The following is a 13,747-nucleotide window of genomic DNA, read 5'->3' on the forward strand; positions in this document are numbered from 1 at the left end:
GGGAGCAGAAAGACTCATCTTTCTCCTGTGGAAAGGCTGATAGTTTTGAACTGCTGACCTTGAGATTAGTAGCCCAACTCAGAACCTCTACGCTACCAGAGCTCCTTGGGAACCCAAACAGAGTTGCAGTGAATTAGGATTCCGTGGCACACACCCACCACCACTTTCATTTCAGTAAGCAGAAATAAGTTTAATATTCCTGCTCAAGGAAATTCATCCCTTTCCAGACAAACAGCTCAGCCCCTTAATGTTTCCCATAGCCAAGTTTACTAGGGTTTGGAATGAAAGTCAGTCAACAAACACCAGTGCATTGGATTGATAATTATAGCTGAGCGGTTAGTGGCTGAAAACTAGTGTGAGACACACAGATAATAAACATCAGATTTTGGATGGGAAAATGTGACACTAAATAATTGAAGTTAGTGTGAAAGTGGATGTGGGGCCAAGTCTACATAACTATTTATGAAATTGAGAAATGGAATATTGATGCCTGATACTAGTACTGAGAGCTTTCTGGTTAATTACATTCCTGGGTGAAATCAGAGAAAAATATGATACTTACATTTTTCATGGAACAGAATTATTTTCAGTCATTCACTGGGAAATTGGTTAACTCTCTAGCTCTCCTGCTTCCTATAAAATCTGGGAGAGCTTTCTGATAATGGCGATACACTGAATTCGTGGTTCTGATCTTTCCTACTTTGATTAAAAATATATTCAGTAATTGCTACGTACTTGGGAAAGAGCCTCCTCAAAGCTGAAAGACTGGTTAGGTGACTAGACATAAAGACAGCTGGAAATAACGTAAAAAATGATTGGAATTAAGGTCCCTTCCCTTTCTAGCGAATCACTAACTTATACAACTTAATTTAGAAATTGTTGCTAAGTGCCATTGAGTCAGACGACTCTTAGTGACCCTGTATAGGATTTCCAAGGAGCAGCTGGTAAGCTTGAACCTCTGACTTTGTGGTTCAAACTGACCTTGTAGTCCAGTGCATTAACCCACAGCACCATACCAAGACTCCAATCAACACTCAAAATTATATATACTGTCTCCCAAAGCAGTAGGTAAGTGCTAGAGAATCAAGGATTTTGCTTGTGGTTGCCATAACCTAAAATAGGGCTCAGCATATAATAAGTATCAATGCCAAGCACAGTGGAGGCAACCAGGGAAGGAGTGATCAGACTTGCCTTGAGTGGGCTTGGGAAAACCCCAGAAGAGCAATGTTTGTAGTTGGGCTTCAGAGATGCACTGTCACCTGTGGAGGATTCAGGTGAAGCCATTGCAGAGAAAGGTAGAAACAGAGGCAGGGATGCGTAGAAATGTACAACGTGTTAGTCAGTGATGATACAAAGTCCGAGTCCTATAAACAAAGAGTGACTGTGAACAAGGTGATGCTATATACAATGCGCAGCTATGATGCAATGTGCTAATCTCCATATGTCTATTCCCACAATACTGGACCCCACCTGCTTTCCTCTTCCCCACCTTACTTTCCAAAAGCACTTTCTCAAGAAAGCATTCAGAACCTTTGGCTAGATTCTAATATTAACTAACCATGCTGTTCTCTTTGGAAATTTCAATGATTTTTCCTTCAAACTTGGATATAGTAACTTGCTCTACCAACCATATAGTTATACTTGGATATAGTAACTTGCTCTACCAACCATATAGTTGACTTTCCTAGTTGCAGAACTAAATTTTACAGCTTTTACAGATGAAGGTTTTATTGAGCTAAGATAGGTAGGCAGTGTTTGAACAGATAAGAGGAGATACAGGGACTCCTCAAATATGTCAAAATTCAAAATGTATCCCTTTTGGGATTGTATTTTGCCTTATTTTTCTTTTTACTTGCAGTGATTGTTCAATGAGTGTTGAACTGTTTATGCTTAAAACTCCTTGGTTGCAATGAACAGAAAACAACAGTAATTCAAATTATAAAAGTGGGGCTTATTCATAGAATGGGAGTCCCAGTGTGGCACTGTGGGTTAATGCACTGGACTGTAAAGTTTGGTCTGAAATTTCAAAGTTGGTGCTTCAAACTCACCAGCTGCTCCTCAGAGACATCGCTATGGGTCAGACAATACTATGCCATCAGCTTGATGGCACTTAACAACAACAACACTGGATGAACACTGTGGTGTTCATCCATGGAAGACCATAGCAACTGAGCCTCTGAAATAATCAGAAACAGATACTTGAAAGTCAAGCCGGTTTCAGCCTCATTTATATGTGTGTGTTGTGTGAGAGTGCCTCTGCCTTCTCTGTTTCTTTGGCTCTGTCTTCGTCTCCGTCTGCCCCTCTCAGTTCCCCCGCTGTTGTCCTGTGTATCTCTCACTCTCTGTTTTTCTTTCCCACTCTCTCATATTCTTTTCCTTTCAACTGATCTTGTTTCCTTCTCCATATTCATGGGAAAGCCTTCCTCACAAAACACTCCAGATTGTATTTCCTCCTTATAAGAGACCAGCTCATATGATTGACTAATTCCCCAAGTCTCTCAGATTTTTCAAAATCAATAGAAAAATGTTCTGACTGTTCTGACTTGAGCTAGGTATCATCCCTGTGCATAGGAAATCATGGTCTAATTATAAAAATATGCCTAGAGAAAGGTGAGGGAGGACAACCCTTAAGGTATGAGGATGAATATTCCTCAGATAAAGGATGTCACTCTAAGTTAGACATATAAACTAAAAGATGTCCCCTACCTCCAAGTAGAACCTGCACATAGACCAAAAGGCAGTGGTTCAAACAGAACAAGATATTGAATGGCTTAAAATGAGGAAACTGTGTGCCAGGGCTGTGTCCGTTCCCTGTATTTATTCAATCTATATGCTGAGCAAACAGTCTGAAAAATTGGATTATATGAAGGAGAACACTGCAATAGGATTGGAGGAAGACACATTAACAATCTGTGATATGCAGATGACACAATCTTGCTTGCTGAATGCAAAGAGAATTTAAAATACTGATTAAGGTCAGACTACAGCCTTCAGTAGGGATTGTACATCAATATAAAGAAAACAAAAATCCTCAAAACTGGTCTAAAAATACATCATGATAAATAGAGAAATGTTTGAAGTTGTCAAAGACTCATATTGTTCAGATTCACAATCCATACTCATGGAAGCAACAGTCAAGAAAGCAAATGGCGTATTGCATTAGGCAAATGTGCTGCACAAAGTCTTCAAGAGCAAAGATGTCAATTTGAGGACGAAGATGTGCCTGACCCACGCCATTCTATTTTCACTCCACATCTGCATGTGAAAGTTGGACAATGAATATGGAAATCCATAGAAAAATAGATACATTTAAATTATGGTGTTGGAAAAGAATATCAAAAGTACCATGGGCTGCCAGAGCAACCAACAAATCTGTCATGGAAGATCTGCAGCAAGAATGCTCATTAGAAAAGAAGATGTCAAAACTAGTTCTCTCATGTTTTGGACATGTTATTAGAAGGGACCATTCACTAGAAGAAAGTCATACTTGGTAAAATGTGGGGGTTAGCAGAAAAGAGGAAGACACCCAAGGAGATGGACTGACACAGTGGCAGCAACAAGTGTGAATGAAGCAACAATTGTGAAGATAATTGCAGGACCAGGCAGTGTTTCATTCTGTTCATAAGGTTACTACTGTGAACAAATTTGATGGCAACTGACAACACAAGATCAGCAGTTCAAACCCACTGGCTGCTCCTAGGAAACCTTATACAGGGTCACTAGGAGTTGGAACTGAATTGACAACACCTCCAAGCATAGGGGTGTAGTGGTAGAATTCTTGCCTTGTAGACAATTGATCCAAGTTTGATACCTGCTAATGCACATGGCACTATGGGTTAATGTGCTGGACTGCAAAGTCGGTTTGAACCACAAAGTCAGCAGTTCAAGCTCACCAGTTGCTCCTCGGAAACCATATACAGGGTCACTATGAGTCAGAACTAACTTGAAAACACTTAACAACAACATCAATGCATCTCTGGAGTCCTGGTGTGGTGTTGTAGGATAAGCATTGCACTGCTTACCACAAGGTCAACGGTTCAAACCTTCCAGCTGCTCCTTGGAAACCCTGTACATTGTTTCTGTGAGTTGTAACCAACTCAAAGGCCCCTCACAACAACAACAAGCCATCTCATGTACAGCCACCACCTATCAGTGGAAGGACGTTTTTTGTTATGATGCTGAATAGGATTCATTGGAGCTTCAAGATTAAGACAGATTAGAAAGAAAGACTTGTTGAACTACTTCTAAAAATTAACCAGTAAAAACTGTATGGACAACAATGACCAGTTAGTTCTGTTGTGCTTGGGTCAACTAACAACAGTACCTCCAAGCACAGAGTCTAAATGAATGAATGAATGAATACTGTTTTTAAACCAATGTTGGTTGATCAAGAAAGCTTGGTTAGCGATACTACAGGAACTTCAGCACTTCATGTACAATTCAGTCCATTTGGTAGATGTGTAGAGCTCCTGCGTCAACAGCCTCTGACATCATCAAAAGTCAATGGACCAGAGTTATGCATTTTAATGTCATTTTAAGGAAAACAAAAACACCCATTTGCTGACAGGTAGATATTGGTCTCTGACAGTGTATTGTTTCTGTGACTTTTTGGAAATTGGCTGCTCAACCCTGTCCTTAGCTTGCTCATTTGTAAAATGAGAAGGTAAGATATGATCATCAGAGTCCCCCTTAGCTCTGACTTGCTGTGACTTTGATGAAGACAAAAGAGGCTCCTCAAGGTCTTGGCTGCAGGCCGAAGGAGCTGCCCGAGCAGTCCGCGCTCCCATACACATCGCAGCTTGCCAGGTCTCAAACTTCTCCTCCAAGCCATTCCAGCTGAACTCAGGAACCTATTTGTATTTTCTAGGTAGTCTGAAATTAGATTTGCCGACTTTGCAGTGCCTGTCAGATGTCTGCTTCTGAAAAGAAAGATTTTTCAGATTTTGAGCAAAGACTCTCAGAGTCTGTGATTACCATTCTCACCTCTCAGGTCAGAACTCTAAACAGCATTTGGGCCTCTGAGCCAGGCTTCTGGGATTCTCCCTAGCATTAACTCTGTGGGTACTACACTGAACTCTAGAGCTTTATCCTATAGGAGCCTGTCAGCCGGAGACCTGAAACAACATTTAAAACAGTGAGGGAGAGAGTGGGTGTAAGTGGTTTTATCTGAAAATGACCACATTGTTTAAGTGGAGCTGGGATTATGCTCAGATTTGTCTGATCATTTGGTGTGAGTTGTTATTAGGTGCCATTGAGTTGATTCTGACTCATAGATACTCTATGAACAATAGAATGGAACACAATCTGGTCTTATGCCATCCTCACATTTGTTACACTTAAGCCCATTGCTTCTGCCATTGTGTCAGTCCATCTCCTTGGGGTCTTCCTTCTTTTGGCTGGGTCTCCACTTTACCAAGCAGGGACTGGTTCATACTGGTAATATGCCTGAAATATGAGAGACGAACTCTGGCCATCCTGTCTTCTAAGGAGCATTCTGACTGTACTGTTTCCAACACAAATTTATTTGTTCTTCTGGCAGTCAATATTTTTGAAAGAATACTTTCAATATTCTTCTCTAACACCATAACTCAAATGCATCAAGTCTTCTATGGTCTTCCTTATTCATTGTCCAACATTCACATGGATACGAGGCTATTGAAAATCCCATGGATTGTATGGAGGTTGGACGGTATAAAAATAAATATGGATGGAACACCTAAAATGGGGCTACAACATGCCCAGTGTAGGAGGTTCCCTGAGGAGCCTCTGCAATACATAAGACTATAGGTAGAAGCCTGAACCACATCCAGATCTCCAGAGATGGGAAATTTCCACTTGAAAGGATGAGCAGACCAGCCTGGAACGGCTAGAAGAATAGAAGAAACTTCTTGAAAGAAAAACCTACAGGAAATATACAAAACAGTAGAGGCAGATGGACTGCTACTACAAGAACAAACAAGTTGCTTGCCCAGGAAACATCAAGGCAAGTGATCGGGTCCCCGCAGTGCAAACCCCCTTCCAAGACTAAGAATCAATGGGAATACATGCTCTGATTGGTGACCACGCTCGTCACCGATAAGGGGAAATGAGGGAAAAACAACAATGAAGTGGCAAGCTAAGCCCTACAATATGGAGAGTGAAGTGTTCAGCTGATAAAAAGAGAGCGCATATGCACAAGAACACCCACACTTGCAGATAATACCCACTTGACCTGGCTTCAATGACTGGATGATCTGAGCTTAACCAGAAGAAGAAAGAAGAGGAAAAAAAGAGTAATCTGATACAATTTGATGAACTTGACCTACACCTATGGATACAGTAGCTCAAAAGAGGGAACAAATTCTTATAGCAAGAATCATCCCACCCCCTCCACACAGAGTAGACAGGGATGGGCAACTTGGACATTGGCTACCCAAAATGGGGGGGCTACAAAGGCAAGAAGCGATGGGCTTACAAGCTTTCAAGAGGGAACCTAAAGACAGGGGGCCTGGAGGAAGGCAGAATCTCCAGTGAGTAGCATCCAATCTGCCTAGGCGGAGTTGATGAAATGAAATGCAGATGGGTCTCTTGTGATACAATAGTGAATAATTGTTATCAGGACTGTTTGTGAAGGTTGGAAATGTAAAGGTAGACATTTTATAGCAAGGAAGGAAGTGATTAACTTTTCAGTCTAGGAGCAGAGGTCCCTAGGACCATCAATGGAGAAGAGCCGAGAGCGGGCGCCTACCCAGAGAAACAGTGATGCCTGAGATGGAGGCAGAGACAATGATGTGGAGCGATGGAGCAGCTGGGGGCTTTGGATCCAGAGAGGGACAGTGACTGTGTGCTGAAGACTTGGGGGGTGGGGGTGGGCATAGTGTAGGGGGCAGGCTGTCAGGGTATATCCTTTGGTTGGTTGATGATGCATGGAGGGGATTGTAACCATGGCAATGATACGATATACGATAGAATGAATGTAAAACTAATGTTCTCCCATGTAAACGATCATATAATTTACAATAAAACACTATAAAAAAAATAAATATGGAAAGAGAATTGAAATGCTGTCCATGAGAAGCATGTCTTTAATTCTTATCCTTCCATCAGAATGAGTTTTCATTCATTCAACAAACATTCACTGAATGTCTTGTATGTTGTAGATGCTGGGGAAGCAGGAATGTAGACACATGGTTCATCCATCAGACAAAGAAGATGGGTTGGCAAGTACATGAATATTAGCCTTGTGTGAAGACTAAGAATGTCCTTATACTCTCCTGATCTCAGTCCTTCATGTCTTACTTTGATTTATTCTTACTCCTAAGGCCTGAATGGAACCTGTAAGTGAGGACAAAGGTTCTCACTTTTGTGAGAACAAAGTGAGAGGAGGTAAAGTGGTAAGGGACATTTCTTGGCTTATAGTTCGTAGGAGAAGTAATTAAGTTGGACTGAAAGGGATGTAAAGAAGATAAGGCATTCTCCTGGTGGAGCAACAAACATAAGTAAAAGTGTTTGATGACTTTGGGGAGCAAAAGGGTTAAGTAATACCATTTATTATAGTATTATACTAAGTATTTCCTTTCCCTTGATTACACTTTACTTGAACAGAAGATTCTTGAACATTTGTGTTTATTTGATGTAAATTAATTTTCAAATGTAGACACTACAGAAATATAAAAATATAAAATTGAAATTCACCCTCATAGTTTTCCATAACACCCCAGTTCCATTGTATCAGAATTTTCCATTGCAAGAAGCAAAATACAATTCTGGCTAATTTAATCAGAGTCAACTCTGATTCATGGTGACCTCATGTGTGTCACAGTAGATCTGTACTCTTTAAGGTTTTATAATGTCTGATTTTTGTGTAATAGATTGCCAGGCCATTCTTCCAAGGTACTTCTGCATGGACTTAAACTTCCAACCTTTCTTTAGCAGCCAAATGTGTTAAGTATTTACAGTACCTAAAGTAACTCTGCTGGCACGCTCTCCTCCAGTGTCTCTTACTGAAGAAGTTGGACACAGGCACTGTGGACATTGTTTTTTGGGGCCCTGAGTTATCTACAGCTCCTGGCTTCTCCCGATTCTGCTTGAGCTGCCTGCCTAAGACCCGAGCGCCACCTCATGAGAGTAGCAGTCCCTCATGTGTTTTCTGACCTCAGGTGCCTCCTCCTCTGGTTTTCTTGGCCATATCCATGACCTCCCTTCAAACTCCCCACTGCAGGCACCCAGGGTAGTGGTATGATGTGGCTGGTTGCTCATGCCCTGGGCACCACACCCAATGTTTTAGGCATCCATACAGGAGTCCTGGTGTGGTGATGTGGGTTAATGCGCTGGAGTGCAAAGTCTGTTTGAACTATAAAGTTGGCAGTTCAAGCTCATGAGTCGCTCCTTAGAAACTATACAGGGTCAGAACTGACAAGACAGCACTTAAAAACAACAACAAAGGAACCATGGTAGTTACTGGATTACAAGCTGGGCTGCTAATTGCAAAGTCAATAGTTAAAATCTGTCAGCTGTACTGAAGGAGAAAGATGAAGCTTTCTGCTTCCATAAACATTTACAGCCTCCGAAACCCTATACAGGGACACTATGAGTTGGAACCAATTCAGTGGCACACAACCACCACAACCATCAGGGACTGTAAACAGAATTAGAACTCATTAGATGATATTGAAAAACTCAGATAATCTCTGGGAGAATCAGGCTTGAATGCTAATAGCCAAGAATCATGTTAAAAATCAAGGCATAGAACTGACCTCATATGAAGACAAAATTGTCCTACGGGGCACAAACACAAGAGCTTGTCTCACAGACACCACAGAGCTTGCACATTTGGACCAAGCTGTCACTGTCACTTCCAGAAAGTGCTACCATCACTGTGCTGTCTTCCCGGGAAGGAGCTGGAGCAGTGCTACTTCTTAATATCAGTGTTTTCCAATTTGAGTCCAGGGCAGCACAGTGGATTGGTGTAGTCTAGGAAGGAAGACAAGGAAAGCCAGTGTTTGGTGTTTTCTGATGCCCTCAGAGAACACTCTGCCATAAGGTGGGTGATCCCCTAGTCACAGGTACATCTAAAATCACAGGATCTTAGGTGCTAGGCTGCCAAAATATAACATATGTCAGTATATTCACCTTTTGAGAGAAATCACTAATATCTGCTTATTCCTCTAGAGTTTATGTAGATGTTTTCTGAATCATACAAATGAAATCATACTCTACAGTCAGTCACAAGCTTGTCACAAAGTGTACCCTCTAAGCGGATTCACTCTGACACACATGTTTTGCTTGACTTACATAGTTTTCTTCTTTTTTTTTTTTTTTTTTAACAATCTGGTGTGAACTTCTAAAAAAGTACCATTTTAACAAAAAGAATACATTTTCTTGTGGCAACAGTGGACTTTGCAGTCTGATATGGTAACAGGTAACAGGGAATGAGAAATGAAATTTTGAGAGGAGGTTTTGTAGAAGCACTGAATTTCAAAATGTACGTAGTAGCATATGCTGTTATATCATCTTATTAATTTACTGAAATCCATTTCTTCTCAAGGAAATCAAAGGATTGATAGTAACTATCTACAATCTTAAGAATTCTCAGAAGCCACAGGCCTCACAGCATTATGACCATTGTTCTTCCAAGAAATGGACTTGTTCTAGGGGAGGCACATAGCTCTCTTTAACATGCAATGTTAAAATATCTTCTGGATATTCTTGATTTTCTAAAGGCCCATGAAGAATCAGAAAATCCAGGTTGGCTCTACTGAATGATATGTTGGTCATCTTTGAAGATGGGCTAACACTCCTATTATCTGTCTTGGTTATCATGGAGAGCATCGGTACCTCTATTTTTAAAGTTTTTATTGTGAACTGAGTGATAGTTTACATGGGGAAACTTTGGTTTTATACTCATCGTTTCATTGCAATGATTACAATCTTCTCCGTGTATCATTATTCAACAGTGTTTGATTCTATTCCCTTTGTTTTTATTTTTTTGTTTTTGGAGGGTGGGGTGGAAAGATGTACACAGAAACACTCAGGAACATGTAATCATTTAAACAACCAAAAAGCACATTCTGCAAGCCTACGTCCTGGCTGTCCACATACTTCCTTTCTCTTTCCATGAGTCTAGAGTCCTCAGCTGCTCTATCTCTCCATGTCCTTATCTCTGCCTCCATCTCTGGTGTTGCTGCTTCTCTTGATAGGGTCCCAGAGTCCAGTCACCTCATGCTCTTCTCCTTTGATGGGCCTAGGGTCCTCTGTTCCTGGACTGTAAGATTAACTACTCCACTCTTTTGTTACAGAACTTCTACCTTTACTGTTGTGACATTTGCAATTAGTCATGATAACAATTATTCACTGTTGAATCATAAGATTCTCATACTCATCTCTTTTCATCAGACCAATCTAGACAAGATGAAAACTATTCAGTGGGGATTCTAAGTTCTCTCACACACTCTGAAACTAAACTTCCTCTTGAAAACTTGTAATCCAGTCACTTCATGCCTTTATAGCCCCACCCATTTTAGGTAGCCAATGTCTAAGTTGCCTGTCCCTATCAACCCTGTATACAGAGGGAATAGGATTGATACTTGATGTGAAGACTCCTTCCTTCTCAGTTGACAATTTGAGGTACTATATCCATAAGTATAGGTCAAATTAATTAAATTGTAGCAATTTACATTTGTTTACTTTATCAAAAATGCGTTTAATCTTCTTATAGTGGAATTCTGATTATGAAGCCATATAAACTAGGTCAAATTGGTACTATCTACAAGTTTGGGCATTCTTGTGCATCACCCCTCACTTCATATCAGCTGGACACTTCACTCTCATCTCTAGCCCTCCATGGTTGTGTCCTTGTCCATGGGTTCAGGAGTCCCCAGGTTTCACCCCACTTTGGACCAACCAGCTCTTCCTCTTCTCCCTCTCATCTCCAGGTTGATGGGGTTCTATGGAACATGCATGAACTCAGCCTATATCTTCATTGATGACTTTCCCCCTCTTCCACTCACCACTAGACCAACCAAGTGATCATCAGCAAGCTTACATGCATGCTCATGTGTTCCCTTTGGGTTTTAGTATTACAAAGGGGTTTGGCCTGCACTAAAGACTGAAGACCAAAAGACTTGGGGGATGACATCAAGAACATCATACAGGAAAAAAACAGAAAGTCATAGAGAAGACAAGAAAGAAAGAAAAGGTCAAAATGGGTGAAACCTGCTCTCCAGTGTAGAGATGCTAAAGCAAATGGAAGAAATGAGGAGGTACAACAGCTGAACAGAAAATTTCAAATGTCAGCTCAAGAAGATAAAGTCAAATATTACAACACAATGTGCAAAGATCTGGAGTCACAAAACCAGAAAGGAAGAACACACTTAGCATTTCTCAAGCTGGAGGAACTTAAGAAAAAATTCAAACCTCAACTTTCATTATTGAAAGATTTTCTGGGAAAAGTATTGAATGATGCAGAAAGCATCAGGAGAAGATGGAAGGAAAACATGGAGTCACTCTACCAAAAGGAAATGGTTAATGTTCAACAGTTTCAAGAGGTACCATATGATCAAAAGCCCATGACACTGAAGGAGGAAGTCCAAGGTGCACTGAAGGAATTGGCAAATAACAAGGCACTAGGAATTGATGGAATAAAAATTGAAATCTTTCAAGAATGTGAAGTGGCACAGGAGTCACGGAATACAACTATCTGGCAGACTGATTGGAAGAGATCTGTATTTGTGTCCATTCTAAAGAGAGGTGACCCAATGGAATGAGGAAATCATTGGATAATATCTTTGATATCCCATGCAAGTAAAGTTTTACTAAAGGTAAAAGAAATGGGTGCAAGCATACATTGACAGAGAACTGCCAGAGGTTCACGCCAGATTCAGAAGAGGCCGTGGAATGAGGGATATCATTGCTGATGTCTGATGGACCTTGCCTGAAAGCAGTGAATATCAGAAAAATGTTTACCTGTGCTTTATTGACTATGCAAAAGCTGTCAATTGTGAGGATCATGACAAGCTATGGACAACATTGTGAAGTATGAGTATTCCGGAACACTTAATCGTGCTCATGAGGAATCTATACATGGACCAAGAAGCAGTTGTTCAAACAGAACATGGGAACACTGAATTTTTTTAAGTTAAAATAGGTGTGTGACAAGGTTGTCTCCTTTCACCATACTTATTCAACTTGTATGCTGAGCAAATAAAATGAAAAGCTGGGTTATATGAAGAAAAACGTCATCAGGATTGGAGAAAGACTCATTAACAACCTGCAATATGCAGATGATACAACCTTGCTTGCTGAAAGTGAAGAGGATTTAAAATATTTACTGATAAGGATCAAAGAGCACAGCCTTCAGTATGGATTGCATCTCAATGTAAATAAAACTAAAATCTTCACCACTGGACCAGTAAACAACATTTTTATCAATGGAGAAAAGATTGAAGTTGTCAAGGACTTCATTCTTCTTAGATCAATTATCAACACTCATGGAAGCAACAGTTAAGAAATCAAACAACATATTGCATTAGGCAAATCTTCTGTAAAAGACCTTTTTAAAGTGTTGAAGAGCAAAGATGCCATCTTGAGGACTAAGGTGCGCCTGACCCAAGCCATGGTATTTTCAATAACCTCATATGAATGCGAAAGTTGGACAGTGAATAAGGAAGACCGTTGAAGAATTGATGCTTTTGGATTATGGTGTTTGATGAGAATATTGGAAGTGCCATGGGCTGCCAAAAGAACCAACAGATCTGTGTTGGAAAAAGTATAGACAGAGTGCTTCTTGGAAGCCAGGATGGCCAAACTTTGTCTCTCATACTTGGGAAATATTGTCAATTGAGACCAGTTGCTGGCAAAGAAGATCATGTTTGGTAAAGTGGTGGGTCAGAGAAAAAGAGGAAAACCCCCAGCAAGATGGATTGGCAAAGTGGCAGCATCATTCGGCTCATGCGTGGCAACAATAGTGAGGTTGGCCCAGGACTGGGCAGTGTTTTGTTCTGTTGTGCATAGGGACACTATGAGTCAGTACCGACTTGATGGCACCTAACAACAACAACAACAATCAGTTATAGGCTGAAGATGTGCTTACAAGCTTTCTGTAATCATGTTTCCTAAAATTTCTTTCTATCCCACTCAACTTATTTTTGTTTTTACAATAGTAGGCAAGAGAAACCAATATTCATAAGACAATCAGGCAACTTAACATTATTTCCCCTCTTTTACCCATTCAGACTATGCTTAATCCCTGTATCACAGAGCCCTGTAGTTCCAAGGTTGAGCATACATAACTATTTACCACTGTCATATTTAGCCTATGCAAACTTGCCTCAGTGTTCCTGTATCTACTGTGTTTTTCCATTTCTCTTGCCTTTCTTGTGTATTGCCCTCACCAACATCTAAACTATCCCCTACCCTATATGCTACAATCCCTTTCCTTCTCTGCCCCCATAATCAATAAATATTTTTCCCCTTTTAATATGGATATTTTTCTTAAGCTTTTACAATAATGGTCTTATGCAATATTTCTCCTTTTGTGACTGTTTACTTTCAATCTGCATAATGTCTTCAAGTTTCATCCATGTTATGCAGTGGCTTGTAGTTTCTTGTTATTTTTCCAGGTAGCATAATATTCCATTGTGTGTTTGTGCCAAAGTTTGTTATCCAGTCTTCCATTTATGGGCACTTAGGCTGTCGCCATATTTTTGCTATTGTGAATAGTACTGAGAGAAACTGTGCATGTATCTTTTCATGTTATGGCTCATATATC

Source organism: Chrysochloris asiatica, unplaced genomic scaffold (genome assembly GCF_000296735.1).
Source record: "Chrysochloris asiatica unplaced genomic scaffold, ChrAsi1.0 scaffold00046, whole genome shotgun sequence".
Classification (NCBI taxonomy): Eukaryota; Metazoa; Chordata; class Mammalia; order Afrosoricida; family Chrysochloridae; genus Chrysochloris; species Chrysochloris asiatica.